The sequence below is a fragment of the Podarcis melisellensis genome (genome assembly GCF_964234715.1).
Source record: "Podarcis melisellensis genome assembly, chromosome: 12".
NCBI lineage: Eukaryota > Metazoa > Chordata > Lepidosauria > Squamata > Lacertidae > Podarcis > Podarcis melisellensis.
The window spans coordinates 21,014,080-21,035,218 of record NC_138544.1 but is presented as its reverse complement, the minus strand read 5'-3'; the positions used below and the strand labels follow the sequence as shown (position 1 = coordinate 21,035,218).

The 21,139-nt window shown below is 43.6% G+C and overlaps 1 long non-coding RNA gene across 1 annotated transcript in view; it reads right to left on the bottom strand.

The window, feature by feature from the left end:
- The window catches only part of LOC309353872, a 271,613-nt gene extending 250,689 nt beyond the window's left edge, over nt 1-20,924 (bottom strand). The window contains exon 1 of the long non-coding RNA XR_014162101.1: nt 20,673-20,924. This is a non-coding gene — a long non-coding RNA (uncharacterized lncRNA). The remainder of the gene's footprint in view (nt 1-20,672) is intronic.
- Nucleotides 20,925-21,139: the final 215 nt, after the last annotated feature.

Genomic DNA, 21,139 nt, shown 5'->3' with positions numbered 1-21,139 from the left:
TGATAAAGGCGCAATAAATGGGCAACATAACTGGGCTAATATAAAGTTGTTGAATTCTTCATGGAGGAACATGGATCATCAAATTGGCTTCTGCTTGTATTGCCTCTTTGGTAAAAGGCTGGAGAAAGTTTACACCCCCATTTGTCCTACCTTTAGCTCCTCGCATTCTGGAAATCTAGAGTGGCTCACACAAAGAGGACAAAACTGGCTGTTTCTTTGAAAGCGGCAATTGCCATGAAAAATGAGGAAATCCATGGGAAGATCCCTTTTGTTAGCACTAGGGTGACATGCCATAATGGGGTGTCATGCTTCAGCTTGCCTCCTTGAGAGGGGCAAGACCCAAGCAAGGAGGAGGAGGTCCCATTTCACCGTTAAATGTGATTTCTTTCCCCCTAGAATTATGACAGTTGTTTCTGAAACGGTAGTTTTCACTGCAAAGAAATAAAAGAATGTATCCTACCCCAAAAAAAATTTATCACAGCCTTAAGAATGAGTCATAGTTTTATGATTTAAGCCTGAGACATTATTTATGTCACTTCAGATTGTGTCTATTGGCACACATATTCCTCTTTTCACGATAAACACATAATCTCTACTGGGTAAATACGAAACACTGATGGGCCAAACACTAGGGCTTAGTGAAAATTCCCGAGGAAAAAAAGAAGAGGAAGTGTATTGCTTGAGAAATCTAGCAAGAGATGGATGTTTCCAGCAGAATCACTTCACACATATGGAACTATTGCAGCCGTATGGAATATATAAGCTGAGGAAATGAGGAAAGCATCCAAGTGTAAATGAGTGCAGGAGATGAGCAAGGCAAACCACAATTCCCAAACCATTGCCTCTGGAGGTGTACCCTTAAAGTAAATAGGATTACTCACTAGTAAGCAATTTCATGACAGAAGCATCATCTATCTTTATGGAGCAATAGGGAATCACATCCTATGGTGAGAAAAGCAGGGAACAGGGATTAAGATAAATAAAATAGGGAGGACACGCTGGGCCGGATGTCTTTTCCTTTCTCCCCCTGTTTGCAAATTTCAGATGCTTTGAACAAAAAAAAAGTGACTCCACAGCTGTTCTGCGTTATCCCCACATTCTTCGTTGCTACTCTGCAGGCTAAAGGACATACAATGTTTTTGAACAAGCAGTCCTTCACTCATGTGGATTTCATTAAGTATCACAGTGGGAGGGGGGAATGTGGTGAAAAGATCTGTGCCACCCGAATCTGCCACACATATTCCTGTGGGAATGAGAAGACTGTATCATCTCAAAAGGACTGCACCATCTGAGCTAGTAAACACCTGAATGGTTTCAGATTGCAATCCTGGATTAATGTGTTGATCTACTTGTTACTCTTCTACCTTGCTGTTCATGGAAAGCAATTTTGCAGACCATGTTTCCAAAGGGTGGCATGTGCAGAAAAGAGATGGTGACATTGATTTCTGTGGTTTGAGGACTGGTGTGCTGAGGCCCATGCTACAATTGAATTTAATGGGCAAGTCTATGGGCAGCTGTACACAGACAAGAGCAGTCATCGGAATCAATCTTGGTCATTGTGCTGGATGACCTTCTTTGGGAAAAGGCCAGGCGGGGTGCACCCCTCTTGATTCTTCTCACACAGCTACATTTCCCAGAGTTCCCTAGGAAGAGGTATTGATTATTAAACCATTGGGATAATTGCCGCTCTGTGAGGGCAATTGTGGGTCTACCCAGCATCTTTAACAAATTCCAGTTCTCGGGATTCTTTGGGTGAAGTCATGAAGTGGTGTAATAAAGTTTTATATGTATGGTGCTTTATATGTATGGTCAACATGCTTCTAAATCATGGGTTACATCCAGTTAGTCGGGTAGGAAAGCTGGGGGGGATCACATCTGGCAACCAATGCACCCCCTTGGTTTCAGAGAGTAGATTGGTAGATGGGTCTAAAAGACCAGACACTGAGATCCTCTTCTGAGGGCCTTCTGGTGGTTCCCTCACGGTTTGGGATATCTGGGCTTTCACATAATGTTCCACCCACCACTGATGATGTCCTTCAGTACCTTTCCCACCTTGATGATTTGGGACGCGCTCCCAAAACCTTAAAGATACATGTAGCAGCAATCAGCTTCTTTTCTAAAGCCACCTTTTCGTCCGACCCGTGTAGTGACTTTCTTATCCGTAGAGCTATTGAAGGTTGGAGCAGGTCACAACCCCCTAGGACCGAGGACCGCAAGCCAATTTTTTATGGGTTGCTATCTCAAATACGCAAGAAGCTCAGGTCAATTTGCTGGAGCAGGTTTGAGGCCCGCCTCTTTTCCGCGGCGTACGCCATTGCCTTTTTTGGCGCTTTGAGAGTTGGCGAGGTTGTAGTGGAAGCTAGCGCAAGGGGTTCTACACGCGGCCTTCTTATGGAGGACGTGCAGTTGTCTGAGTCGGCTTTGATGGTCCGGATACGCCAGTCCAAAACGGATCAGGCTGGGAAAGGGGTTCGGGTCAAGCTGACAGCGTCGGCGCAACAAGGCCCATGCCCGGTAAAGGACACTAGGCGGTACCTTTACCTTAGACCACCTGGCCCCGGTCCGCTCCTGGTGCATGAGGATGGGTCTCCATTGTTGAGGCACCAGTTCACCAGGGTACTCTGCAAAGCTATTGAGGAGTGTGGCCTATCTTCCCGAGATTATGCGGCGCATTCATTCAGGATCGGTGCCGCAACAACAGCTGCCCACTTGGGCCTGCCCACGGATAGAATAAAGGAAATGGGCCGGTGGAAATCCAACGCGTACAAAAGCTACATACGTTAGAGTGCTCCCCCTGTTGTCCTCCTACTTACCGGTTTTCTCTCTCCTTTCACCCTCAGCTGTGTTCAGGCGACACGTGTGGATGTGCGGCCACAGTATAGTCCATTGGGCCCGCGTTCGGGCGGCCAGCCGCGGCCTTGCGCCTAACCTTGGTTTACCATCTGGAGTTCGAGTTTCCTGGTTTTCGAGAAGAGGCATGCGCTGGGGCGAGCTGATGCCATTGTTATGGGAGAAAGTAGCCGCGTTCGGCCCTCCCGATATCCTAGTCATCCAATTAGGAGAGAACGACTTGACTAGTAGGAGAAGTGTGGACTTGCTAGCGAGCATGAAAAGTGACTTGGATGCGTTCGCTACTTTATGTCCCAGAACGACAGTGTTCTGGTCTTCTATGCTGAAGAGGATTTTTTGGCACGGAGCGCGGAGCTGTATGGCCATTGAAAATACCAGGAAACTCGTAAATCGGGCAGTTGCCCGTTGGGTGCGCTTCATGTATGGCCGAGTCATTTATCATGACCGTATCCGTATCGGCGAGCACGCCTTATATCGGAATGACGGGGTTCATCTATCAGACCTGGGGAACGACATCTGGTTAGATAGTGTCATTAATAGCATCCGGGATTGGTTACAGCCGTGAGGGTATTGGCGGCGAGCCTTGCGGCTCGGGTGGCGGTTAGGCATTGGAATAATGTGTTTTGCTGTGTCGAAGAGCTAGGTGTGGCCATCGCCTATGCCTTCAATTTTTAGGGGTATTCCGTTAAAGGAATCTGGCGGTCGTGTATTCTGTCCGATGCCTGCTTGGCGGGAGGCCATGGCACGACCCTCGGTGACATTAGGGGTGAGCCTATAGTTGGATCGGCATCAACTGGCTCCACCTACTGGTGAATAAACCCACTTGTTCAAATCCAATGCCTAAGCCAATACCTTTTCACTGCTGTAATCAATAAAGTTGTGGCCTTTCCTTGCCCATTAACCTTATATCACGTGTCCGTGTGTATTCTTTCCACATTGCGGGGGTCGGGTCCTCGAACCACAAGGACTCTCCTCCCTGCAAGAGAGGGGAGTGGTTGTGGGCGGGAGCCCGAGCTCCGCCCCTAGCAGGGGGTGTTTGCCCCCTGCCTTCACCTCACCTGGCTGGCGCCCACGCCCCTCAGCAGGCATCCAACCAGGTGCCTGAGGGGGGCGTGTTCAGCAGCCTTTTGCTGCGGCGGCAGCCTTCGCCCGGCCTCATTCTTCGTCCTCTCACCACGAGTCACCCACCCTCCACTCCCCTTTTAGTTAGGGCTTAGGTCACTGGCCTTGCTATGGACCTTAGGTTGGTCGCCCTGGTTGTCTAGGGGGCCTGGTAGGAGTTTTTCCATTTGGCATTAGGCCTTTTTGGTTTTTTCGCCTACCTCGTAGCAATCGTCACAACTTTTTGTGGTATTGGTGGGTAGGTTAGGCATTGGAATAATGTGTTTTGCTGTGTCGAAGAGCTAGGTGTGGCCATCGCCTATGCCTTCAATTTTTAGGGGTATTCCGTTAAAGGAATCTGGCGGTCGTGTATTCTGTCCGATGCCTGCTTGGCGGGAGGCCATGGCACGACCCTCGGTGACATTAGGGGTGAGCCTATAGTTGGATCGGCATCAACTGGCTCCACCTACTGGTGAATAAACCCACTTGTTCAAATCCAATGCCTAAGCCAATACCTTTTCACTGCTGTAATCAATAAAGTTGTGGCCTTTCCTTGCCCATTAACCTTATATCACGTGTCCGTGTGTATTCTTTCCACATTGCGGGGGTCGGGTCCTCGAACCACAAATTCCAGTTCTCGGGATTCTTTGGGTGAAGTCATGAAGTGGTGTAATAAAGTTTTATATGTATGGTGCTTTATATGTATGGTCAACATGCTTCTAAATCATGGGTTACATCCAGTTAGTCGGGTAGGAAAGCTGGGGGGGGATCACATCTGGCAACCAATGCACCCCCTTGGTTTCAGAGAGTAGATTGGTAGATGGGTCTAAAAGACCAGACACTGAGATCCTCTTCTGAGGGCCTTCTGGTGGTTCCCTCACTGTGAGAAGTGACGTTACAGGAAACCAGGCAGAGGGCCTTCACTGTAGTGGCACCCACCCTGTGGAATGCCCTCCTATCAGATGTCAAGGAAATAAACCACTATCTGACTTTTAGAAGACATCTGAAGGCAGCCCTGCTTAGGGAAGTTTTTAATGTTTGACGTTTTATTGTGTTTTTAATATTCTGTTGGGAGCTGCCCAGAGTGGCTGGGGAAACCCAGCCAGATGGACAGGGGGTATAAATAAATTATTATTATTATTATTATTATTATTATTATGGCTCATTTACCAGAAGGAATGTATTTAGCGTTAACTCTGGAAGTGCATTCTTCTTGATACTGACCAAAGTAAGCCTCCTAGAACAAAATATTTTCAGCTCTCCTATCCCACTAAGTTGCTCTAACATGGCTGCTGTGGCCCCTTCCCTGTTTGCAGTCACACCAAGATTTGCTGTTTTGTATCTTTACTTCTCCTCCACATGCACTATATAAAATTATTTGGCATAAAGTTACGAAACACTCTACCTTTCACAAGGGCAGCTTTTATTTTGGCAAGCAAGTGTTGGCCATGTTCCGAAAAGCACTAGAAGACAAGCTGTGTATTGTCCAGCAGAAACCACACAGATCATGCTTGAAGTGTTACAGAAGGACCCTTTCCAACAATCACAGCCGAAGCAGAGTCCTCAAATATAATTTAATCTCCAAAGAGGAGATGGCTCTGATTCTGCAAATCAATAGTTCTTGCTAATATGCCAAAGAAATAAACTATTTCTTTGCTGCTTTATTTTCCCTGAATTTATCATTATTAAAACAAAACAAAAATGTGCAGCATTCCTCTGGAAACACGGAGCTGATTAAAGGTCTTTTTGACATTTTTAGTGAGTTGTGGGGAGAAAAATAAAGCTGAACAAAAAAAAGTAACACTCCCACATCTCACAACCCCAGTTCTCTATGCTCTGCAAAATAGTTTGGGTTTTTTGGTTAGATGTTCTTGGGTGCTGGGAGGTGGAATTCTACAATAGTTTTTGTCAGAAAATTATATTCTTATGAATTTCAGTTCATCTGATGTTGAATGAATTTCTATTGTGAGTTAACATTGATGGAAGAAGGAAGAAATCGGCTAAGAGAGAAGATTGGGAGGAAGAGGGAGTAGCCCATTGCTTCCTTCAACAGTATCAAAGTCACAGAAGCTAAAAACATAGGAAGAGCCTGCTGGATGAGGCCAATGACCCATCTTGTCCAGCATCCTGTTCTCACATTGGCCAACCAGATGCCTGTGGGAAACCAGCAAGCAACTGGTTCCAGCAACTGGTAAGGTCCCCAGCAATCTCAAGATTACATGCTCCCCCATCTTTTGCTCCATTTCTCTAGTATTATACAGTGGTATCTCTGGTTGCGAACGGGATTCGTTCCAGAGGCCCATTCGCAACATGAAAAGAGTGCAACCCACAGCTGCACGTCTGCGCACGTGCGGGTTGCAATTCACCACTTCTGCGCATGCACGTGATGTCATTTTGCGCGTCTGCACATCCGTGAGTGGTGAAACCCGGAAGTAACCCTTTCTGGTACTTCCGGGTCGCCGCGGGACGTAACCTGAAAGAACATAACATGAAGCGGACGTAACATAAGGTATGACTGTATTACATTATATTATGTCATCTAAATGTTATTTAAAGAGGCTGTCCTAGAGGAACTGTGGAAAAAATTCAGCATACAGTGGTACCTCGGGTTAAGTACTTAATTCGTTCCGGAGGTCCATTCTTAAGCTGAAATTGCTCTTAACCTGAAGCACTACTTTAGCTAATGGGGCCTCCTGCTGCTGCCACGCTGCCTGAAGCACTATTTCTTAGTGGAGTCTGTAACCTGAAGCGTATGTAACCTGAAGCGTATGTAACCTGAAGCATATGTAACCTGAGGTACCACTGTATTAGATTACATTTAAGGATGTTATACTATAGTATAGTGCAGGGATGTCCACCCACCCCACGCACACTCCTCCTCCCTCCAATGACAATGGGTAGCTCTCTGCCAGTTTTTTAATACTGGGAGTAGATCACAGCCACATGACCCGGAAAGCTCTCTGTGGACAAATGTCAGCTCCCAAGGCAGCTATGAGGCTGCAGCACTCATCTCGCTTTCAGGCCTTGGGAGCTGGCATTTGTCCACAGAGAGCTTTCCGGGTCATGTGGCCAGCATGACATAACCGCTTCTGGTGCAACGGAACACCGTAATGGAAACCAGAACTCACAGAAATGCCATTTACCTTCCCATCACAGCGGTACCTATTTATCTACTTGCACTGATGTGCTTTCGAACTGCTAGGTTGGCAGGAGCAACAAGAGCTCACCCTGTTGCAGGGATTCGAACCGCCGACCTTCCGTTCAGCAAGCCCAAGAGGCTCAGTGGTTTAGACCACAGCGCCACCCACGTCCCCACTTACAAACCAGAGTCAGGAACAAAAGGCATAGAATTAAATAACTCCTGCAGCTAGAAATCAGGGAGGGGGGTTAGCACCAAAAATGAGTGGTGTTCATAGTCCTTCCACCCAATATTGTAGTTTTGATTTCCCAACCCCCTTAACAACTTTCTTTGTAATTTAAAGGGGAGACTTTATTTTAATTTTAAAACAGTTTGGAGTCTGAAAATTTTGATGATCTACTGCAAATCATCTCAAGACCAACCAGTGGATCCTAATCTACCATCTGCCCACTCCTGATATAGTAGAAAAAGAACTGCAGTTTGCTGAAGAATGGAAAATCCTTCAGTCTTAACCTTCTTGTTAAGGGATTGAACTCTTCTTATATGCAGGATATATCTCTGGAATTGAGGACAAGGCTTTATTTTGAAAGACTAAGTCATAATAAAAGATAGTTATGTCTGTGGTGAATGACTTACTTGTCTGGTGTGAAGGTTTTTAGAAAGTTCTGGAGGCAAGTAAGATATTGTGCTGCTAAAATTAGTCAAGCTGTCCTAGAACCAAATATAGCTTGTTACAGATGATGCTGAAATACTAGAGCCACATTTTTGTAAAGATTCTTGTTCTTTCAGGATATCATTTTCAACAGTCCTTCTTTCACAGAGGAACACCATTAGTCTGAATGGTCAGCAGTGTTTAATGTAGCAAATGAGAATGGTTTAGATGTGTTGGGTACTGGGGAAAAATTGGGAAGAAGGGGAGTCTGGTTCTAAGAAATGGACTTTGCTTGATCTATAACTGAAGCAGATTGCTGACACTTGAAATAAAAAAGGGGCATTACAGAGCAGATATGTCAGATCAAGTAGGCTTTTGTCTATGAAACCATATGTTTGCCACAATAAGTTTGCTAATTTATCAGTTAAGACTGTACTACTATTATTGAATGCATAGAAGAACAAGCCTTGCTGTGGAAGAATCAGCAAAATTTTTGCAAAGGGAAATTTGGCCTTAACGACCTGTTAAAATTCTTTGTTGATGTCAACTGCCATGTAGATAGATGGGTGATTCAAAGATTAAGTAGTTTACATATTTGGATCTGAAACATGTTGATAGAATCCTATCATACATTAAGGAAATGTAGCAAATGTGGGATTTGCTTTTTGATTAAAAGGAAGAAAGTGCGCAGACTTGGACTGGAAATAAACTGATTCATCTATTCCTGGGTAAAGCATATTATCCATTAATAAAGACTTCAAGAAGTTTGGGATATTTGGCTAAGGAAGAAGACTCCTCTTCTCTTTGCTAGAAAACGGGTCATCAAATGAAACTAATTGTCAAAAGGAATGCTTCCTTTATGCAACACATAATTAACACAAGCAATTCATTGAGTCTAGGAAGCTCTAATTTCCATTAGCTCTGGTGGCTTTTTAATTACGTATACTCACAAAGGTCTATTGGTGGCACAGCAGCTTCGAACAGAATGACCGTGTTCAGGGACAGCAACTGCATCAGCAGCAAGAGATGAGTATCTCAATTATGCTTTTCTTGTGAAGTTCCCAAGAGCATCTGGTTGGCCACTGATTTCTTTCTACATTTATAAGCATTTATAAAACACTTGATATTTGTTGATAAACCACTTAATATCCGGGGGGGGGGAGCGGTGAGCAATCTAAAAACAGCAAATAATATCATTAAAACAAATGCAGCAACAACACACAATCAGTAAAAGGATATACAAACAAATAAAAGCAGGAGATTCAAATGAATAAAGAAACAGGGTTCGATCTTATGGGTTGAGGACGACGACAAAATGTCCTTACAAGATGTCTGAAGCAGCTGGTGCTTCCTCCTTATAAATGGAATGCTTATTTAATCTCTGAATCTGGACTTCTCCTGAATCATGTGCCAGTATCCTAAAATAATTCCAAATAATGTTTCCCTTTCTCTTAAAACAAGGTCTGGGAACTGTAATGCAAACTAAAACTACATGAGATAAAAGGGGAGGCGCAGACATCTTTAAGAGTATACATATGGAATAAGGTGTTGTATCTACCATGTCTGACAAGCCACTCATCTCTTACTTTTAAACTATATTTTATCTGGTATCAGTGCGTATATTTCTTTTTCACTGAGATGGTTGCTTCCTGCCAGACCAAATTATTTTTGCACTGCAGCCATTTATGTATGGCCTACAAAGCAGTATATGAACATCTATGTGAGCTACAGTAACAGCAACTACAGTAACAAAGGAAACATTATTATTATTATTATTATTATTAGTAGTAGTAGTAGTAGTAGTAGTAGTAGTATGCCTACTGTGAGAGAAATTATCACTCCCTGTAACAGCAAACTCTGAGTAACTACTGGTTTGCAGCCCAAACAGAGTCACTGAGAGGCAAGATTTTCATAAGAACACAACATTTTCAGAAGAACACAAAGGTCTGCAGAAGCACAAAAAAACTTTAGAGAGAACTTAAGGGGCACACACACACCCCAAATACACAGGCACACACACAAACTCAGACCAATGTGAGCTGAGCATGATCAGTAGACACAGAAAGCCAAGGATCTGTTGGGAGAAAAAATATGAAAAAAATGGAAGAAGGAATGGAATAAAATGTCTTGGAAGGGAACATGGCTGAGAGGTATGGATTTAAAACAAAGGTCTTCTTCCTGCTGGAATTGTTTTTTAAAAAACAAAAAACCTTAATAATTATTTATCACCATTAGATTTCACTTTCTTTACCAAGGGGCATGGAAGCTAAATATCTGCTTCTTAAAACCTGCAGTTCATTGTACTGGTTTCGGTTTGCAGTGCTGTTATCACAGCTCTCCCATAAATGGAACTTCGTTGAGGTTTTTTGAGGTTACTGTAGAAATGACTAAGTGAAATGTCTGATTCCAATGGGACATGCTAGCATACAGTCTTGACTGCAAACACCTTCCGATGGTATTGCCAAACGCCACCCTTGCCATCCTGTGAGCTCTAATTCTTTCTCCTTGCTGTTAGACTGGGCAGAACCTGGAAGATTGTCTGCGGCCGAAGTAAGACTTTCCATGGTAGGAACCTGTCTAGTGCGTTCTGGTCAGATCTGGCTGATTCTGGATGAAATCATCTAGGTCACTTTCTCTATTTTAGGAAAGAATGAACGTGTATCACAGAAAATGATTCCATGTGTTGTGCACTTCCTCAGCGAAGCCCCAGCATGAGTAAGCCACGAGAAAGTGTTTGGGCAGAACAATTTCACTTTCCAGGCCTGTCCCTGAACAAATTCTGCACCCAGGCAGACCAGGAACTACAAGAATTTCATGGTTATGGTGTGCTTGTTAACTCTCCCATTTTCTGCTCTGAGATTTTCCCAGTGAATTGTAACAATAAACAGATGAGTCACTGGAAGAAGAATTAACTTTCACATACTCAATATCATCATTCCAGTTGGACTATGCTATTTATCTAATCTGGTTTAAAGATTCAAATCTAGACCAACATTCAGCTCAGAGTCCTTCTCAAGGCAACAAGAAAGAACATTAAAGAGTCAGCACCACACTCACATAAAATTAATTTACACAGCCAGCCAGGACAAGTTAAAGCCAACTGTTTTAAACTAGTGGATAACATTAAGAATTTCATCACCATAATTAAAAGCAGCTTGGAATAAATGGGGGTTCAAGTCCCATTCAACAGCCAGCACTGACGGGTCTAAATGAATATCCCTTTGAACTGAGTTCCAGAAATATGGGGCCATCACTGAAATGCCCCTGTCTCCAGTGGTCACCAACTGTAAAGAACAGACCTTCTCAACCTTAGATCCCCAGATGTTGTTGGATTACAACATCCATCACCTTGTGAGAAGGGCCAGCAGTCAGGGATGATAGAAGTTGTAGTCCAACAACATATGGGGGCCCAAAGTTGAAGAAGGCTGGTATAGAGGTATGTCTCCAACTCTGGGTAATCTCCAATAGAAAATGCATTATTTGCTGTTCCTGATTCAAAGAGAGAAACCTAGCTAAGCTGAAATGTGCAGATTTAAGACAATCTTATTTCAGAGAAGGCTCAGTCGGTACAACATGAAACCCTTAATCTCTAGGTCGTGGGTTTGAGCCCCACATTGGGCAAAAGATTCTGCATTGCAAGGGGTTGGACAAGATGAGCCTCATGATCCTTTTCAACTCTACAATTCTATAATTCAATTATACTGATAGTAGATTGTTCCCATTCGTTAGAAATAAAAGCATTATGAGAAACAGCAATATTGTTGATCTTTTCCATCCCACACTACTATACTTTCCTTGACCTTCTGACATCTTGCAATTTATCTACAGCTTAATCTGAACCAGAAATTGATCCATTCCAACTCTATGATTCTATGAAGTGACATACAATTTGTCCTTAAAAATTGACATTAGCATATCTACCTCTAGTTTTATCAACATCTAGATGTTATTGGATTAGAGATCCCTTCATCCCATACCATTTACCATACTGACTGGATCAGGTAAAGGACCCCTGGACGGTTAAGTCCAGTCAAAGGTGACTATGAGGTTGTGGCACTCATCTCGCTTTCAGGCCGAGGGAGCCGGCGTTTGTCCACAGACATTTTTTCAGGTCATGTGGCCAGCATGACTAAACCGCTTCTGGTGCAATGGAACACTGTGACAGAAACCAGAGTGCACCAAAACACTATTCACTTTCCCGCCACAATGGTACCTATTTATCTACTTGCACTGGCATGCTTTCAAACTGCTAAGTTGGCAGAAGCTGGGAAAGAGCAAGGGGAGCTCACCCCATCACACGGATTCGAACCACCAACCTTCCGATCGGCAAGCCAAAGAGGCTCAGTGGTTTAGACCACAGCACCACCCGCAGCTGACAGGATCAGATGGGAGATGTGGCCAGGCATATGGAGGGCAGCACATTTCCTACCTTGGTTTAGAACATGCATTGAAGTCTCCATTGAAATTCCACGTATTTAATCATGTGCCTCAGTCTCCTATTTTGCTGAAACACCTAAATTAAGATATGCTGCTGTTCTGGAGCTCCAGAATCTGCACAAAAGCCCTGATGACCTGATATGACAAGAGTAGGCCATTTGCCAGAAATGAAGGTAGGGCATGGGGCTTTGGTTCTGGAAACTGGAGCTTGTGGGCTTGCCAGACGGAAGCCTCTTTAATTTACTGCAGATGCTCTGCTTTATATCATGTTATTATACGTTTCCAGGCTAATAGCATGTACTCATTTTTCAGCAAGAGAAATGCCTTTTTCTCTAATGCTTTCAAATAAGTTAATAGCATCAAAACCTGATTGCTGCTGTGCCGAAACCGCAGGCAGCATCTGTCTAAGTTACTGTAATGACACGCTGTTGTCAAATGCTAGACTTAGGCGCTTTCCTAAGTGCATTCACACATCTTTAGGATGTTTAACTGGTTATTTTAACAGGGGCAATAATAACAATAACTGCAGTAGTAATAACAATGCATTTTGGGCACACCAGGGCAATTTGACATTTTCAAGTGACTGCTAAAAAGTAAAGTAAAGAAAAGAAAAGGGGTGTGTGGGCGGGTGTCTGTGTAGAAGTGGTGCTTTTCTTTCATGCTTTCAGATCAAAGCTTGGTGGTATGAAAGAAGGAAGTGAATTCGTTAGTTTGCTGGAAAAGGCAGGTACACAAATTGGGAGGAGGGGAAAGAGAAGATAAGCCTGGCATGTTTTATTTCTTACTTGCTTAAATAGCTAGCCCAAAGCATTTTGCTGCCTGAAGTAGAGGACAAGATTGTTCCCATCTCCCATTCCACATACAGAAGCTGGACTGGACTGAGCATTCTCCATCTCATAGGAACCAAAAGGGCTTTGCCTGTTTCAACACCTTTTCCTCCTCTCCAGTATTCTTCCATAGTCACACCACAGGCTGTGACCTGAATGGATGGACCAACTCAGTATAAGGTAGCTTCCTATCTCCTGACATCCTTTGGGCCAAAACAGTTTCTTCACCCCTAGTTTATGCAAAAACTGTGAGCTGCTCCAGCTGCACTTATACAAGTGTGTAAGAAGTCACTGCTCATTTCAATGTCCCCCCTTCACCACAAGACCAGAGCTGGCCTCTGATATGGAAGGAAAGGCTGGGGAGTATTGATGATGAAATTTGCTGTATGAGAAAGAGGACCAGATGTTTCCTAATCCCTGTGTTAGCCTCTGTATCTGTGCAGCAGCTCGGAAGATTGTTATATATGATTAGGGCAATTGTGCAATTTATTACGCGGTATTTTTTGACCCACACATATCTTTAAATCCCCGGACAACACATGAATTCAGGCCTATGCTAAGAGTACTTTCACCTCCTGCCTCTACTGCACTAGATTACAAAGTCTTCCAACCGAGAATATGTAATTGGTGGGCTGTGGCAAGTTTTACCGCATTTCACTTTGTTGGTGTATAATTTCTGTAGAGAAATTCAGCTGAGAGAGAAAAATCCTTTAGGCTCTTAATGAGTTTCCAGAATTATCTGGAACTGCTATAATTCTCCAGGGTTAAAGAACTGGAATAGTTATTGACCTCAGCCATGCTTTTTTAAAACAAAATTCATACATAATTATTTCCTCAGCTGCCTGCACACAGCTTCTCCTGGTGAGATTTAGATTTTTTTCTGACCTTGGTCCAGACATTATCTCCTTCTTTGCATAAATTTCAGGAGAAAGCTATACACGTAGGGAGTGGCATCACCCCAATTTGTTTTGATTGGCACATGTCTACTAGAAACTTCCAAAAGTACAGCCTGGAATTAATGTTAACATACTTCACAAAGCGATGGTATTAACCTTGATTCTAAATCACAGAGTCAAGTAAATCGTCTTAGTCTATGCTTCTGAATGGACAGTATCCAAAGTGTCAAATTAAGTAAGGACTACTGAAAGACAATTACACATGACTGTAAGAGTGGAATATATATATGACAAAAGCAGAGTTAGGCTTGAGACAGATCCTGATAATTGCTGGATTAGAAAAAGGGGGATCAGTTATGTGTTTCTCTGTCCCAGCAACACAAGGTGCAACCTGAAACCTCATAGCACCCAGCAAAGCCTAACTCCACCCATTTGGTATCTCCATTTTAGGAATGTGACTAAATATAGACATGCCACCTTAAGTCACATCCCCCTGCCTTCCAGTCTGATAAGGCGTACTGGAGAACTTGCTCACTGTTTTGTGACAATACCTGTCAGAGATCAGGCTGAGGAGTACTATTCTGATGAGGAATGGTGGGAGCCTCCCCCTCCCCTTGCTCCTGACCAGGATCCTGAAGCTGCCCAGGAACAGTGGAGCAGTATAGATTTGGAACAGTGGTTTGCAGAGGGGCACAGTTGTGAAGACAAAAGTAGGGATGAACTGGGGAGTGAACAGCAAAGTGAAGGAGAACTGGAGGAGAGAAAGCTGACAGACTCTCTCTCGCTGGAAAGTATCCAACCTATCAGTCCAAGGTCACATACAGCAGATAAGGTTGCTGCACAAAAAGCATAGTGGTTGTGAGATCAAGTTGCTAGATACGGAAGTGACTAGGGGGGAAACCTTAATTGGGAACACCGTCATTCCGAGAATGGCTGCTTTGTTCTTTTGCTGTGATCATTAATGACTCTTTAAATGGTAAGCGACTCTTTTGGCTTTGTCCTACTTATCTATGGCCAAAGTGGGGAGGAAGCAGAGTCCCCAAAGCCTGACAATACTTAGTAAAGGCATTGCCTGAGTTTGAATTTTAGAAAGTTTTTTTTCTGAGCCATAAGACTAGGCAAAAACCTAGTCCAGCATTCTCATGGTGGCCAGCCATATGCCTGTGGAAAGTTTGCAAACAGGACCTGAGTGAAATAGTTCCTACTTGTGGTCCTCAGCACCTGGTGGCATTCAGAGACAAGCAGTAGAGACAGAACATAGCTAATCAATATTCCCTTGCTTTTTAAGTTTGGATGGCAGTTCTGCAGGATTTGAGGCCCCAACGACATGAGACAATCCGAGACCTCCCCCTCTCCACAACAGCCTACAAGAGGTAGATCATGCAATCTAAGAATTCTCATCTTCTGGAACACTCTGTTCTGTACAAACTAGAATCGGTGGCATTGTTAGGGTGGTGGGTGTATGCCCAACCTTGCCACCCTTTTCAGTTGGCCCTGCTTAGTGAACATCAAGGAGTCCTTGGAATCAGATGTTAAGAGTCTTTCAAGATCATTGCAGGAAGCTTAAGATAACCGAGGAACTATTTACTTATGTTAAGATTTTGCTGCATCAACAAAAATATGTTTTAAGGTGCACTTGCAGATAGGGGAGAGGCCTAATCTGAAACAAGAACACCAACACATGCTTTCCACCCATTGCCAGAAGGTTCTGCTGACGTTCTTTCAAGATACTTTATCTGACTCAAGATCATCCAGGAATTTGTCAGTCACTATCATTCGAAAGCAGATAAAAATGCAACTGTAATTTATTCTGCAAACAGAAATTATCTCCCCATTATCCTGTTCACAAAGCCAGCCCACTGGAGGTCAGAGAGGAAACTTCATGCGAGAACATTGCAAGCTGCCTGGAAAATGCCATCTGATAAAAAGGAAGGCAGCGAAAGAAAATGAAATGAGATTTCTGCCATCAACTCAATAAAATAGTGGCACAGCGCAGAATGGTTAATGAACTTTAGACCTCAGACATAGCTTATTGCTTTTAGGAAAGAAAAGATGATATAAATTATATTAATCTGCTTCTATTTTCAGATGTTAAATTCCTTCTGTTGAAGAGCCTGTGGAGGAAAGATGAAAGAAGCACAGTTCAAGCTTATTACCGAGGATATGAATAATCTTGCGTGTTCCTCAGCGCTTCTGCTGTTCCTGCCCTGTATATAAAATTCCAGGCTCTGTATATATGTAACTAACTCTGTAAAGTCTAGGATTATAGACATTTAGGCTGCAAGCTTAAAGGCTCTCTGTATGGGTGTCTCTGTGTGAACCATTATATCCAACTATGGCCAACAGCGGAGAATTGAAGGCAGCTACTCCTTTTTTTTTCCTTTGCCATTTCCTCTCCAATTCAGAATGATGGGAGGGATAATTTAAAAATAAAAATAGCCTGGTAGCCGATGACCCATTTAGTCCAACATCCTGCTCTCATAGTGGTCAGAGAGATGCCTTTGGGGAGCCTGAAATCAGGGCCTGAGCACAACAGCACTCTCCCTACACATGATTCAAAGAAACTAGCATGCAGAGGTATAGTGTGTGTAACAGCAGAGGTGGACAATGGCCATCATGGCTGGTAGCCATTTGCTGTACCAGCTCCAGGGCTACCATAGTTTCCTCCATGGCTTGGCTATGTGCTGGGGTACAAGAAAGGCTATGAATCCTTCAGATCCACACCTTTCCGTCCTACCATGAGCCACCTCTGGCACCCCATCCATTGATCCACCCTCTTTTTGCCTCAAACAGATTTAAAATGCCAATGGCTGTTAGGTCGGGGCCAGAGAGATCTCTGCAATGGCAGGGAGGGAACCACTAAGGTCAGACCTATGAGATACATCATATCTCATAGCCCATAAGGCTGCAGGGTAAGGATGCAATTCTGTACAGGAAGGATAGCTTCCCAACTACCATCAGTGGCTGTGCTGGGTGGAGCTACTGGAATTTGGAGTCCAACAACATTCAGATGAAGCAACGTTGACTACCCCTACCATGCAGACTTACTTGGGAGAACGCCCCATTGAATTCAGTGGAGTGACTTGTGTGTATAGACAAAAAGTTGCTGTTTCAGGAGAAGTGGGAAGTGCAAAACTGTCTACAATACTCTGCCTTCCATTATTTGCTTCTGGGTGGTTGCGGTGGTAGGGTAGACCTTCTCAGTTTTTAGGCAACTAAGTCAACTTTTTTTTTGCATCAGGATATGCACCCAAATTCTCATGTCCATGCTCAGATGCACATTGCAGTGTGTGCCACTTGTTTGCACTGCAATACATGGGATGCACTTTGGGCAAGTGATACTTGCCCTATTGTGAATAGATTATTGTCATCTTGTCAAGGGGTAATGTAGAATTGCTTTTAAAAGGTCGATTCGTTTTGCAGGACCATTTCAGCTCAACGGTGTTCTGAGCTTCAGCCTTTAGGTTCAAAGGGAGAGGGGCACACAATTCTACACAGCTCTTTTTGTGAATCTAATCAGGTTTTTGGATCTCAACCTGGAGTCCAAGAATTATTGATGGAGCAAAATTCACCTGACTTCAGCCAAAAAGGGCTGGGCTTTTCCAAGCTTTTTTGGGGAATTCTTGTGGCAAAGACTGGGCTTATTCTCCAGTCACCACCAGCTGAGGTTGGATGAATCTGTCCATTTCAGTTTCACTCATTTTCTCATTTTTCCAATCTTAAGTTTGGTTCTCCACATTTCTATTTGTGTTTTTTTCAAACAAACAAACAAAGCTTCCTGAAAATTCATCAGCATTTTTGTGAAAATTTCTCCCGACATCCACATGTTTGTATGCATTTCTCCCTAATATATACATCTTAAAGCATTTCCCCCCGATATAGTGCATTTTTGTACATTATTTTCACTAACATACAAAATGTTATGCATACCTTATCCCCGTACTGTACAGTGGTGCCTCGCAAGACGAAAATAATTTGTTCCGTGAGCCTTTTCGTCTTGCGAAGCACAGTCCATCGCAACTGCGCCTCTTCAAGGGGCTTTAGGAAAAAAGCGAACAAACTCGCAAGACGTTTTTGTCTTGCGAAGCAAGCCCATAGGGAAATTCGTCTTGCGAAGCGACACAAAAACCGAAAAACCCTTTCGTCTCGCGGGTTTTTCGTTTTGCGAGGCATTCGTCTTGCGGGGCACCACTGTATATGCATTTCTGTGTGCTTTTCTTGGCTGAAGAGCTGCACTGCAAAATTCAGAGATTTTTGAATTTAGAAGCCTGGCTGTGTTTCAGTTCGTGGATTGTTTAGGAAAGTGTGAATAAGGTAGATTTTCCTTTAAATGTGAACTGAGTCACATTTTTCCTCCACCTCTACTTTGAGCCAGTTTCCCTTCTCTCCCCATTTCCCACACTCTGACAAACTTACCAAATTTTGAGGCTAGAGAAGGAAAAATGATAGCCAAGCTATGGCACTAAAACTGAAACTTTGTTCTCAATTTCCAGTTATCTGCTGTGTAAATCTCTGAGCATGCTTAGTCTGCATTGTGTGGACCTGTGGAGGACTGGTAGCTACAGGTCGAAGCTTTTGTTTCATCTTCCAGTTCTATGGACCAAGTAGCAATTCATCCCCATCTAAATATTTAACTCCAACAGGTCAGTGCATCTCCAGTCTGCAAATATTCACTGCTTCAAATTTGACCAGCTCAGCTTGGCTAAATGCATTTCCCTCCATGTTGAGAAAACCTGCAAAACAGCTCCATATTTCCATCCTTCTATAAGTAGCAAAGAATAATTCTGCCTGGTCCCACACTATTCAACATATGTAAAAGTGATTATCATCTATGAAGACGGGTAATGATGTTAGAAATGGCATTTTGTATCATTTGAAACCAGCTATTCTGTTAAAAAGAAAAGAAAAATCATGGGAATTATTTCCTGGAAGTAATATGCATAGACTTTCAGAGGCCATGGTAAAAAAAATCTCTAAACCTTTGAGAGAGGAGAGTTGGGTTTGGGAAGGGCTTTCCTTCTGAAATACAACAAACATGGCCTCTGTAGAATTGTTGGGATGAAGTACATTTTCAAATAGATCACAAAAGCAATATGCTGCTCCACAGTGCCTGTTAGATCGGCCTTTATGAAAACAGCTGGAGCATGTACGAAAAGCATACAAATTAGATAAAGACCTTATGTGTTTATTAAAAACAACATTGTAATCTTATTTCTTAGAAGTAAGTGGACATCAGTGTTAGAGGAAAACAGACCATGTTGGTGGTATTCTATAGACAATTGCCTTAATCCAGTGCTCAGTGTGTGCTGTGTTGCACAGACTGGAGCTTGTGTGTGTGTGTACTTTCTCATTTTTTCCAGCTGCAGACGGTAGCTCTGTGTCTCAAAACACTGACAAAGTCATTCAGGAGCATGTTGGAACCCCAAAGTCGACAAGAAGTGGCTGTCAATTGAGACCTTGTTGCAGTGTTGCCCCAGGCTTCCACAGAATCAAATCCAATATATGATTTGTTCAGAAGCAAATACATTGATAATTGCATATGCCTAGTCTGTGAAGTTTAGAAGTATTTATTTTGTCTATTGCATTTATATCCCAATTTTTTTACCTCTAAGGAGCTCAGGGTAGCATGCATGGTTCTCCATCTCCTCACATTTAATCCCTACAACAAGCCTGTGAGGTAGGTTAGGCTGAGATGCGGTGAGTGGCCAACCAGTGAGCTTCATGGCCAAGTGGGCATTTGATGCGGGTGGCACTGTGGTCTAAACCACTGAGCCTCTTGGGCTTGCCAATCAGAAGGTCGGCGGTTCAAATCCCCACGATGGGGTGAGCTCACATTGCTTTGTCCCAGCTCCTGCCAACCTAGCAGTTCAAAAGCATTCTAGTGCAAGCAAATAGGTACTACTGCGGTGGGAAGGTAAACAGTGTTTCTGTGCGCTCTTGTTTCCATCACAGTGTCCTGTTGTGCCAGAAGCGGTTTAGTCATGCTGGCCACATGACCCAGAAAGCTGTCTGTGGACAAACACCAGCTCCCTTGGCCTGAAAGCGAGATGAGCACAGCAACCCCATAGTCGCCTTTGACTGGACTTAACTGTTCAGGGGCCTTAACTGCTGTCAGGTTTGCTGCCTTTGAGTTTCCAATTCAAAATAAGCAATTTTACAATGTGTGTATGAAAACTATAACCTTAATGAAGGTGTGAATTCATGCAGTACTGAGCCTTAATGAGTAGGTAAACAACTACAATTTAATGTACTGAGTACTGAAGCACGCAGAAGGTAGTGCTACTTTAACATATACAATCTACTTTATAAAGAGGTTTGCATTAGCAAACCCAAAGCTTTAACTCACTCTGAAACTCACCTACAGATGCTACCTAACACCAAGGAAACGTGCGCTAATATGCCAAGGAACCTCACCAAAATCCTGGAGGGGATGCACCTCCACAGGCACATACCTCCACATGTGGTGGGAATGCCCCAAAATCCAACTATTCTGGACAACAGCCATACAAGAAATATGTTAAATAACTAAGCAAGTATTAGAAATCACCCCAGAACTGGCCCTATTAAACATATTCCAAGACAACAATGCCCACTCACATCACAAAGAACTCATAACCCACCTACTCTCAGCAACCAGAAACATCATAGCCAGACACTGGAGAGACCTGTCAGGAGTAAGCATGGACCAATGGTACCAAATAGTATGGGGAAAAGCCCTACTAGAAAAAATAACCGATAAACTGAAACTGACACGGGGACAAATAGAAGACACCTTCACCCCAGTATGGCTCCCCTTTATCACATACACAGCCCAACAAGACAACGACAAGAATCCACCAACAGCATATGAATCAATATGGCTAACCTGATTCAAAAACACCCACCCACCCCACTCACACACAAAAAGAAAGTTCACCACAGCCAACCACAAACAAGCAACCACACCCTAGGCGAACCCCAATCTCTCTCACCACCAAAGGAACACAAGCGAATAGCAAAGAAAACCTGCACAAATGACGCTGACACAATGACCGCTCCCCGCTTAAAACGGGGGGCGCCCTTTGCGTGGACGCGTGCAGCCCCTAGATCTGGAGCGGCTCCAACAGCATAAGCTTGGCTTTGCCTTCCCTCAGGTGGGATACCTGGAGGTCTCCGCCCACCTTAGTCAGTTGTCCAATCCCACCTGGGGGAAGCGTTGCCAAGGAGACCAGGCCAGGTAGGGGAGGGATTACCTGCC